Raw genomic sequence first — 12,354 nt, forward strand, 5'->3', positions numbered from 1 at the left:
TTATAGGTAGGCATCAATTTGTTGCTGTGTGATATCATAATCAATTTCATAACCCATTGGTTGCAACGACTAAATCCTCGGTTCAACAACATTTACATAGCAGTAGTTAGTGTCAACTTCAAAACAAATATTGTCCTTCTATTTTTCAACTAGCTGTGGTGGGATCCTGTACCTGTTGTGCATTTTCTCTTGGAATTTGCTAAAGTAATCATCCATGACATCATTAAAGTTATCTCTTAACTTCTTGATGTAATCATTGATCTAATGGGTGATAGGTCGGTGTAGCTCCCATACTACTTTACCGACTGAGGGAAAAAACTTTTCAAAATAGAAAAACATACAGACAAGTAGTGAACCGAACTTGAGTGTGTTTGCCAAGTTGTTCTTCTTCAGCTTCCTTATTGTGTTCAGGTTCTCAAATAAGTTCTTTAGTAGTACTTCACACAAGTCTACTTTCATTCCCTTCTTTACTATTTTGTAGGCCAGGTCTACTGCAACACATGGTACACTGTTTTCCCTTGCAGATTGGAAGAAACAGTAACCAATGACTCTGATTGCAAATTTCAGTTTAGCATCAGTGACATTATTCAATTTCAGTCCTCAGTAATCAGATTCTACTCCGGTTAGACTGATTAGCTTTTTTTATGATACCATTTTCTGTGCACGAGCATGATCGTAGATGGGATATCCAGTGATCAGGTGAATGACTTCCTTCGTGATCTTGAATGGTTTCTCTTGTAGCCACATGAAATTGTCATGTACTCTGCTCAATACAAACTTAACCCATTGGGGTTTGAACACACGAGGATAGACTAGGGCTTCAGTTAATCCCTTGATTCTGATATGTTCAAATTTACTATCTAGTTTTCCGTCAGTGCACAGTTCATCATATGTGTCACTAATCTCTGCATGACCGAGTTCCTCAACACGACACTTGGTAAAGAATCTGACATCTTCTACCAATAAGAATCGATCCGGGATGAGTGAAAATGCAGTTTTATCATCCAATTCTGAGGTGACTTTCAGAGTTAGGGAATACTTCAGAGATGGCTTCTCCACATTTTGGACAACTACAGGGTCTTGGATTTTGGGTGCCATGGTAGATCTCGAGTAAAAATTTGATAGGTTATCCTTAGGATTTACAAGTAGCTTACTCTTCACACTCAGTAGACACTAGCAATTTGACTAGATTAGAAACCAGCTAAACAATGTTAATAGATTGATGTAAATACCTTGAAAATTTGCTCTGAATGAAGTTTGGTCGCTTTGATTTGCTCTGCTCTGCTTCTTGAAAACTTGGGTGAATGAAAATGACCATGAAAACACTTTTAAGTACTCAAAAATACCTTATCGGGCTTCATGCAAGTTAGGTCATGATATTAAATGCACTCGGTTCACCTTTTACCAATTTACTTCATTTTCTGTTTTCACCGAGTATCCAACTTTGCTTTGTTAACCAACTTGACAGGTTTCTTGTATAGTATGCAAACTTTTCTAATTGCATCTTAACTATGCAGATTTTGAATTCTGTTCATAATGAAATAGGAACTGTTATGATTTAACTTTTAAAGAATGCAGTCCCTTCATACCTTTTCTTGATTAATTTGAAATAGGTGCACCTAACTTGGTAGGTAAGGTGCTTTCTTCATCATACATAATTTCTTTCTTTTTCCAAATCATCTTGTATTTTTCTTTTATCTCCTCAGTGTCTCTTCTTGGTTGATCTCTGCAATCTCCAGCTAAATGTCCAACTTTGTGACAATGAAAACATGCCATACCAGGATTTCTCCATGATCCTTGATTGTTCATTCCAAACCTTATAAAACAGTTGGCATTTATATGTCCATATCTTCCACAACATTTGCACCATATTCTTGTATTGTAATCCCATGGTACTGTTGCATATTGTCGGTAAGAATCTATGTGAGTTCGGTAACCTCCAGTGTTTGCTCGGTGTGGATACTTCATGTAGTTCTTTTGCTTAAACCAACATCTCTCGGTGCTATGTCCATATCTATTGCAGTTTTTACAAAACCCTTTGAATTTTGCCTTCTGATGGTTGTTAACAGACTTTGTCCTACATTGATTAGGTATGTGACCATATTTTCTGCAATTATAACATTATCCATTGGACTTAGAGATATTCGGTTGCTTACCTTTTTTGATCTGGCATATGTTGGCAGTATGACCTTGATTTCCATAGTAGTAGCAAATAGGCTTCTTCCTTTTGATGTTATTTCTTTTTTCAGCTTGTTTTGATGATTCTCCTCTCTTGGTAGTATTAATTCCTTTCTCGGTAGTTTCTTTTCCTTTCTAACCGAGTCCTCCATCTTTGTAGAGTCTTCTTGTATTCAGTTGCTCATCCAAAATCTTTGATGCTTCATAACTTTTCTCCAATGATTCTTTGGATTTCTTTTCTGTTTCATGTTCACCAGTCAACCTTGATACTTCAAGTTTCAATGATTGATTTTCATCATTCTTTAGAATTGCTTCATGATGAGCATAACCTAGTTGATCTGTCATATTTTGTTGAATACCAGTTAACCTTATGATTTCATCATCCTTATCAGATACTAGAGCTTCAAGTTGTTGTTTCTCTCTTTGTAGATCTCCTTCTTTATCCTCAGCTCTCCTTAATGCATCTAGATTTTGAGTCATTTGTGTACTGAAATGTTCATGTTCTCTTTTCATTGCTTTTAGTTGATCAGCTAATGCTTTGTTCTTTTCTTTCAACATTGCAATCATTTCTTCAGTTTCTTCAGATATACTGTTCTCAGATGATGTCTCGATTTGTTCCTCTAGCTCTTGAGAATCTTGCAAGTCATCAGATAATCTTCTCCTTACTTTCAGATATTTTTGCATTTTCCTTTGCATGTCTGCAATCACTTGATTTGCATTATCCAGCTCTTCTTAAAGATGCACAATCCTCCGAGATTGTTTGTAGCCTTCCATTGCTAAGATCTTTCTCTTTAGGTGGTTAAACCCTTTTCCAAGATTCAAGCTCTGATACCAATTGTTAGGCCCAATATAGAAAGCTAATGTACTGAGAGGGGAGGGGTGAATCAGTACTCCAAAATTTTCTTTTGTAATAACCTTACTGTTATGCATAAATAGAATAGTACAGTAACATAAAATAAAACTATAATCAACAGATAACAATCATACATGATTCACTCCATAACACATATATTTTGGTCATGCAGAAACTCTTGGTTAGAGAGAAAAACTGCGGTGGGGATGGCACCCACAACTTCACTACTGCAATAATAAAGAATGCTCGGTTAGAGCTACATTTAGCTATTTCTAATAGCTTACCTTGTTAGGAGTATTAAGATCAGTTAGATCTACCTTACTAAAGGATTTTTACAACACTATATAAGTGTAGCACCTGGTTAAAGGATTTACACTTTATAGACTTGGTTAGAGTCTTTTACCCTGTTAAAGGTTTCTCTTACAACTTCAAAATATTACAATATATTCATTACAAATATTTACAACTTTACATTTGAAATGTTAAAGCAGATTCTATGTGCTCTGAATAAGATTACCTAGCTTGTAGCATACCTCGGTAACCCATAATGAAACTCGGTAAACCCTTCTGTTTACTCTGTTCTTTGACTGTACACTGATAACCTTCTTGGTGACCTCTCTGTGTCTCTGTAACAGTCTTCCTTCATGCATACACACTGCTATCTCATTGCATCTCTTATCACATCATAGCATGTCATATATCTAACCCTAGAATCATGCTGTATATATAGATCTCTTACAGCGGTGATCTGATTCATTGCTTCGATCTTACAAAAAGATTCTTCAAATGAATAACTAAACAAAATATCTCATAGGTTAGATTGGCCTTGTAATCATACATAATCTCATAGTGCAATTTCCAATGCAATAATGGTTAGATGTGCCTTGATCTTGTAACACGTTTTCATGTGCATGTCCAGGTTCAATGTATCTAGTAAAACGTTTCACTCGGTGAATATCAACTCGGTGAGTTAACTTTACCACTCGGTAGCCATGAACCTTTACTCGGTAAACAGCTCGGTGAATACTATGTTCTGTGACTGCTTTCTTCAGTAACCAACTAGACTGTTCATACCAACTTCTCTGTGTGTACCGACTGCATGATTCAGTAATACTAACCGACTAGAATATAGTATGACTTTGGATATGAAACTAATGGCAATTTGATAAGTAGTAACAATCACAACTAGTCTACTTAGTATTCAATCCTTGCATCCTTTGGGATTGGATCTAGTATATTCATCCCCCTCTTTTAAATGTAAAGTTCCCTTAAGTGAAAATTGAGCTTAGCAAATTCTCCCACTTCTAAGTGGAGAATTCGCTAAGCTCCTAAATTTTCCACTTTACATTTTGGTTAACTCGACTCCTTACACCCCTAATTCTGATTTTTGTTTTCAGATCTTAATGTATTCAATTTGAAATTCAAAATTTCAATTACAAGTTTAATTTTCATGCAAATTTTCAAAAATTTAGAGGTTGAATTCACAAAAACCCTAATTTTTGGATTCAAAATTGAGTTTTTCATTTATCTAAATTGGATTAATTGTTTCAAATCTGAGAACTCTTCAATTTTGCAATTCAAGTTTTCATTTACACTTTCAATTTTCAAAATTTTCAAAAATTAAGTGGTTAAATCACAAACCCTAATTTTAACTTTTAAAATTGAACATCTGGGTTGTGTAGATCTTGAATTAATTTCCAAATTTGGGTCTTTGCTTCAATTTCAAAATTCATTTTCCCTCCTTGCAACATTCAAATTTTTAAATTTAAATTTTTTAAATTAAGCGGTTTATGCAACAAACCCTAATTTTTAATATTAAATTAATCTTGTGCAAATTCAAATTTTCCTTTAAGCATTTATTGATTCATTTAAATCCAAAGACTCTTGTTGTCTCTCTAAACATCATAAAAGTCAGCCCTTAAGTGTACCCTTTTTGTTGTTCTTTCAATTAATCATTTTATCAAACATCCTAAGTGTGACCTATTTTGACCTTCAAGGCTTATTGTCGCATATCTAAACATCTCCAATTCCCATATCCTTCTGGAATTTACATCAAAATTATAATATCTTGCTTCCTCAAAAATTTGGTAAAAATTTGGTTGGACCATGTGTTTGGACTGTGCTGCTACCACCCTGGTCCCAACTTTTTTTGCTCAAATTTCAGGAGCTTGTTTTGACTGTATTTTACTACACAATTCCAGAGATTTGTGAAATTTTATTGATTTTTGGTCACCCTAAGGTCGAAAACAAATCTGAATTTCAACATTTCTATTTTTAATTTAATTTTTAAAATTAAGTGGTTAACTACATATACCCTAATTTTTAAAATTAAATTGATTTCTTCAATATTTCAACATTTCAAAATTTCAAAATTTTAATTAAGAGGTTAGATTTGGAGAATCCTAATTTTAATTTTGATTTTCTCTCCTTACAAAATTTTAAAATTAAGAGGTCATTTGCAACCCTAATTTTAAATTCAAATTTCTATCTTTTAGGGGATAATTTCAAAATTAAGTTAAGAGGTTATTTAAAAAAACCCCTAATTTTAAATTTCAAATTCCTAGGAGGTTGCATTATTCTTTCCAAATTATTTTCCCTAGTGCATGAGTTTTACAACTATTAGTCCTACCTATAGTATCCTCGTTAGAAGAATCTATAGAATTAAGGCTACCCAAGGTTTAATTACTGAGGAAATGGAGCCTAATTTGGCTACCTTTTTCAATGAGGATATTGGTGGTTCTTCCCATCCTACAGATATTCCCATTTATCTTAATTCTCATAATAAGGAGGAATCACTAACTAGAGTATTTGTTGACCGATTGGCAAAGATGGACAATCAATTTGACAATCTTCAATAATGGATGAGTCAAGAATATCCAGAAAGTGAAGCTCTCCCATTGATTGAGGGATTACAAAGAATGATTCAAAGTGATAAACATGGTGTTGATATATTGTGTGGAATTTCTCATATTGTTGATTCTAATATCATGCATATGAAGAGTTATGCTAAAAACCTAGGTTATACACAACTTCCTAGTCAAGTTAATCAATCCACTCCCTTAACAACTCCTATGACTAGTGCTCCTACCTTCACATCAAACATCATGGCTACCTCTACATAAAATTTTATACCTACAAATGTTAGTCATGGAGGAAATACCTCTTATTTCATCTCTCCTACCATGAGTTCTCCCCTTGTTACCCAATCACATTCATCACCTATAAATGTTAGTCAAGGAGGCAAATCCTTCAATCACAATTCCTTTATTCCTCCTATGAGTCTTCCATGTGTTACCCAACCTTTCTGCATTAGATACTTATCATAGTGTCCCACCTCCTTATTCTCATTCTTTTCCTTCATTCAACAATATTACTCTGCACTCTCAATCAAACATGTGTAATTTCAGTCCTTCTACCGAAGCTACAATCAATAGTCTAGCACAAACAATGTGTTCCTTACAACAAGAAATAGCTTCTATGAATCAATCCAAGTATAATGTGCCCACATTTGATATAGCGAGCCCATTATCTAATGACATTGTTAGATTCGTCCCGCCTAAACATGTAGAAGTCCCTCAATTGGAACTTTATAATGGAAAAAGGTGATCCCTTAACTCATGTTAAAATATTCCAAACTTTGTGTAGTGACTTTTCTCATGATCAAAGGTTGTTAGAAAAATTGTTTACTAGAACATTAAGGGATATAGCTTTGCAATGGTATTGTTCTTTGCCTCCTTATTCTATTACTTCTTTTCAAAAACTGGCTAATTCTTTCATTCAACAATTTCACAATAACATTGGTCCTAAAGTTACTTTGACTGATTTAATGCATTGTAAACAAGGAGTTAAAGAAAAAGTGACTAATTTTATTGGTAGATATAACCACTTGTATTCTCAGATTTCTTTTCTTGTGCCTAATCAAGATATTCAAAAGAAGATATTAGGGATAAACTTCTCTTAACTAAATTTACTTCCTTTCCGCAGTTGTGTGCAATACTTCACAATTATCAACTGACTATGAGCCAATTGGAACAATCATCTCCTTCTATGTCTCTGAGTGATAAGAGTGATAGTGCTCAACAACTATTTGCAAAGTTCAAACCAAACAAAGGATTCATAAAATTAAATGACAACAACAACAACAACAACAACAACAGTCAACTTGTAGATGCTACAGGTGTGCCTCCTTTGTCTAAATTCTTTAAAAGAGAAAAAGAGTCTACTCCTTTTAATGAATATTTGCATAGTATTATGTCTCATTTAATAAAAATGAATGTTTTAAAACTTCCCCAAATTAAACCAATTGATCCATCTAAGACAACTTCACCTTTCTTTGATGCTAAATCTTTTTGTCAATATCATCATCAGCCTGGTCATGGTTCTGAGAAGTGTTTTTCATTGAGAAGTAAGATTCAAGAATTGATTGGTAATAATACCATATCTATGGCAGGTGTGAATGATAGAGAAAACAAATCTATAGCTCCTCCTAATCAAAACATTCAAATTTTTACTGATCCTTTACCATCCCATTCCACTAATGTGATTGAGACTGATCATCTTATTGATGAATACTAAGAGTGGGGGGTGAGTTAGTATACCAAAAAAATCTGTACTTAAATACTTAAACAATCTGAAGATAAACCAGTAAAACAGTTTAATAGAAAGACCGGTTATCACACATGCAAACCAAAATGCAAATAAAGCATTCACCCACAAAAGAAATACAACCATAACATAAGATATTTGATGTGGAAACCCAAATGGGAAAAACCATGGTGAGACGAAACTCACAAATCACTATCTGTAGAATAGAAACCAGACTGGTTAAGGTCAGACCGGTTAAGGTCTTACTATGTTCTTCACCAGAACAGATCTTGTTAGGAATCTCAATCTTTGTTAGGAGATAAGTCTGATTAAAGACTACCTTGTTAGAGGATTTTAGATTCACAGTGACGAACCACCTTGTTAGAGGATTTTACAAAGGCTTTTAGGCCTACCTGATTAAGGGCTACAGACTTGTCAAAGATGTGAGTAATCAACAAGTGTTTGATCTATCTAATAGCACAGACTGCTTGGTTAGAACTAGTATTGCTCACTGTTAATGCATTCTAGCATTACTTCAGTCTTCTCTCAATTACAACTTGATCTTCTCAGATAAGATCGCGGTTTCAACAACTCAACAATTACCTTAAACCCTAGCACAACATAAACCCTTTCAGCAACAACCTAAAACCCTAGACATGATGTCCTTTTAAAGGAATCTGATTTCATGTCGGTCCAATAGGATTACATTAGAATTTCCTAGGTTCAATGAATCTAGACATACTCAGTAACACGACACAAAAAGCAACGTCAGTGTGTCCGCACCATCAATCAATCAGTGGATTGGTAACTCATCACAAAATGCCTATTGGTAACTCATCACAGAGTATTACCGGTTCATACAAAATACCGGTTGCCGGTTTGACAAAAATGAAGACTGGTAAGAATGTGTTATGCCGCTTTGCTTCCTCATACCGCTTGAGATCTACGAACCACTTGGGGTCGACATGCCGCTTCAGACCAGGAAACACATTCTGCAAAATCACCAATAGTCTAAAGACTAGAATACAACATACCAGTTGGAACAAATACCCGTTGAGCTCTAGCTCATACATACAAAGGGGATCTCAATACAAGTGTGTGTCCATCAATGACAATCACAACATAAACATCAAAAATGCCAACACTTACATTCTCTCCCAATGATGTTGGCCTTGAAACTAATAATATGTGAACCTTATAGATCAACAAGAACCTCCTAAGGATTTGTGCATAACATTTGATCCTAGTGATACCATTAAGGCACCTGATGGTTCATTATACAAAAGTGTGAAAATCAAAGGTATACCCGCTAGAGGAGTACTTATTAGTCCTTCTTGCATGGGTAATGTGATAACTGAAGAATTTCTTTATACTTTGCAATTGCATCAAGTGATATATGATGATACTAATGTAATAGTTAATTTTTTTATGGCTTCTCTTGTCCTTCTATTGGTTCTATAACACTTCCTATTGATGTTGGCTCTAAATGCTTAGATGTTAAATTTTCTATCATTCCTACATCCAATCAATTTTGTGTGAAGTTAGGACATCCTTGGCTCTCTTCCATGAAAGTGATCACTTCTACTGTTCACAAGTGTTTGAAATTTCCTCATAATGGTAAAATCATAACTGTTAATCATAGCATATTTCAACCTACAATGAGGTGTGCAGATGTTTGTCTTAATTATTTTTGGTCTGAAAAATTCAAGCCTCTTCAACCTAGAAGTGATGCTCTCTTTAAATCATATCAAAACTGGAAAAAATGAAATGATTTTGTCATCGAGTAAACCTATAAATCCAACACTTAGAATTCCTCTTGATAATCATATACCCCTTCTTGAAGATAAGATTGTTCTTCCTCCTAAGGAATGAAATAATCTTCTTCCCAAAGAGGCACCTATTCCTTCTCCTAAAGAGAAGAGTATCCTTTCTCCTAAGAAAATATATATTCTTCTTCCTAAAGAAAAGTCTATTACTTCTCCAATGGATGAGTCCACTCTTCCTCCCAAAGGAAGAAAGTCTCTTCCTCCTAAAAAACAAACTATTCCTCCTAAGGTTTGACCTATCCCTCCTCCTCATGATAGACCCAATATCCTTCCTAACCTTCCATTCCTCCTTTATATGGTGCAGTTTCTGCTCCTTCATCTTATATAGAGAAACAACTGGCGTATCCCGTTGTCCACCCTAAAATACCTCAACAAATTAATCCTTCCCTAAAATAAGAGATGAAGCTTATACCTAATGAGCCTAACCCTTCTCAACCTCCAGCCAAAACTAGATGAAACTATTGTGCGAGAGAATGCCAATGGAGATGTCATGCTAGAGCTCGTAAATTTTCTTCGCAAACCATTTCTTCTCCTAAAACACCAATAGTTGAAATGATTCCATTTTCTCCTAAACAAGATTTTGAATCAAATTCTCCAAGATGTAAAATCCTTAAGACAAATGAAGGTTCAAATTCTATTCCCATTAAAGATCCTATTCTTATAAATCTTGATGAAGAAATAGGTGAGAATGTTCTTAATGATGAAAATGTTGATCCTAATATTTTAGATGATGAATATGAATATGTTGATTTTGACAATGACTTATCTGCAAAATTTTCCAAATCATTAATCCTATCTCCTAGTAATGAACAAAGTGACTCATCATTAGGGCATGGTCCTTGTTTGGAACTGGAAAGAGCTCCATCTACCGTTCTTGATGTGTCTCCTCTTACGTGTTGTCCACCTTCCTAAAAAAATGATCAGCAATTTTGAGTGGAGGATGACATGCCCGATTAGCTTCATCAACACCGTAGTCTCTCTCTCTCTCTCTCTCTCTCTCTCTCTCTCTCTCTCTCTCTCTCTCTTTTCTTACTTATGTAATATTATTCTATTTTTTGTCCCTAATGTTGGTTGCTTGAGGGCACTGCAAAGCGTTGAGATCTCTTTTGGTCTCTACCATGTTGACTCAAAAGACATGTGTTCCCTTCTTCCATGGTGGTTCCCTCTGTTTGGAGGATGGGGATGATTCTATGCATATACATAAACTTGAGTTATCATAAAAAGTATACTGACTCCAAAGTTAGGTGAAACCACCTTGTGTTTTGTGCTTTAAGTTCATTATCCTTTGATTTATCCTCTCTTGGGGGCTAAATTACTACAATAACGTGCTTTTCTTCTTTGGGTGTATCCTACCTTAAAGCAATTGCTCTCGATAAGGCATACACAATCTCTTTAATGTGGGGGCATACACTTCGCTCATGATTCTCTCTTTTGATACTTTAAGTTACTTAGCAAACTTTGTCTTTACTTTGTAAATTTTGGTGCTTCTTTTCATGACTCACAGTAAGAGAACCTTACTAGTTGAAGTCATGGTTCTCTTTCTCTCTCATGATCTTCCCTTTTATCTTGTAATTGAAGTTGTAAGATCCTAAAGTCCACTAGGGGCTTGGTGAGTCTTTCCTCCTTGACATGGTGAAAGTCTTTCAATCTGAATTCCTTGTACTTTACCAACAGTATTGGCATAAGCTCATACTCCTACTAAAGTGGGGGCTAAATGTAACGTCCTAAAATTGTACCCCTTGCAATTTTTGGCTGCATTTGGATCTTTTCCTTAGTATTTGCGCCCCTCAACTTGATCGGAGACCTGAATATGCTCATACAAGTCAAAATCTGAATTTTTCTCAGGTGTGCACTCAAAATCCACCTTGATCCTACCCCAAAATAGGGCAGGACTAGGGTGTTGTACCCTCGGATTCACTAGGACTAGGGAATGGTGCCTTGGGATCCCCTAAAGGGGACCTATCTTGTGGTACCTCCCTTTGGCCTATCTCCAAATGGAGCAAGAAAATCCCCCTATGTCGGCTCAAGTGATAAAATTGTTAGGCCCAATATGGAAAGCTAATGTACTGAGAGGGGAGGGGTGAATCAGTACTCCAAAACTTTTCTTGAATAATAACTTTACTGTTATGCATAAACAAAATAGTGCAGTAACATAAAATAAAGTTAAAACAAATAGATAACAATCATACGTGATTCACTCCATAACAATATATTTGGTTACGCAGAAACTCTTGGTTAGAGAGAAAAACTATGGTGGGGATGGCACCCACAACTTCACTACTGCAATAATAAAGAGTGCTCGGTTAGAGCTACATTTTAGCTATTTCTGATAGCTTACCCTATTAGGAGTAACAAGATCTGTTAGATCTACCTTGCTAAAGGATTTTACAACATTTAATCTAAATGCTGCACCTGGTTAGAGGCTTTACAATTTATAGACTTGATTAGAGTCTTTTACCCTGTTAAAGGTTTTTCTTACAACTTCACAATATTACAATAAAATAATTACAAATATCTGCAACTTTACATCTGAAATGTTATAGTAGATTCTATGTGCTTAGAATAGATTACCTTGCTTATAGCATACCTCAGTAACCCATATAGTAACTCGGTAAACCCTTCTGTTTACTCTATTCTTCGATTGTTCTTTGAAAACCTTCTCAGTGACCTATGTGTCTCTGTAACAGTCTTCTTACACTCATATACACACCCTTAACTCATGCTGTATAAATAGATCTCTTAAGACGGTGATCCAATTCATTGCCTCGATCTTACAAACATGATTCCTCGAATGAATAACTATACAAATTATTTCATTGGTTAGATTGATCTCGAAATCATACACAATCTTCTAGTGCAATTTTGAATATAATAATGGTTAGATGTGCCTCGATCTTGTAATGCATTTTCATA

Source organism: Cryptomeria japonica, chromosome 8 (assembly GCF_030272615.1).
Source record: "Cryptomeria japonica chromosome 8, Sugi_1.0, whole genome shotgun sequence".
Taxonomy (NCBI): Eukaryota; Viridiplantae; Streptophyta; class Pinopsida; order Cupressales; family Cupressaceae; genus Cryptomeria; species Cryptomeria japonica.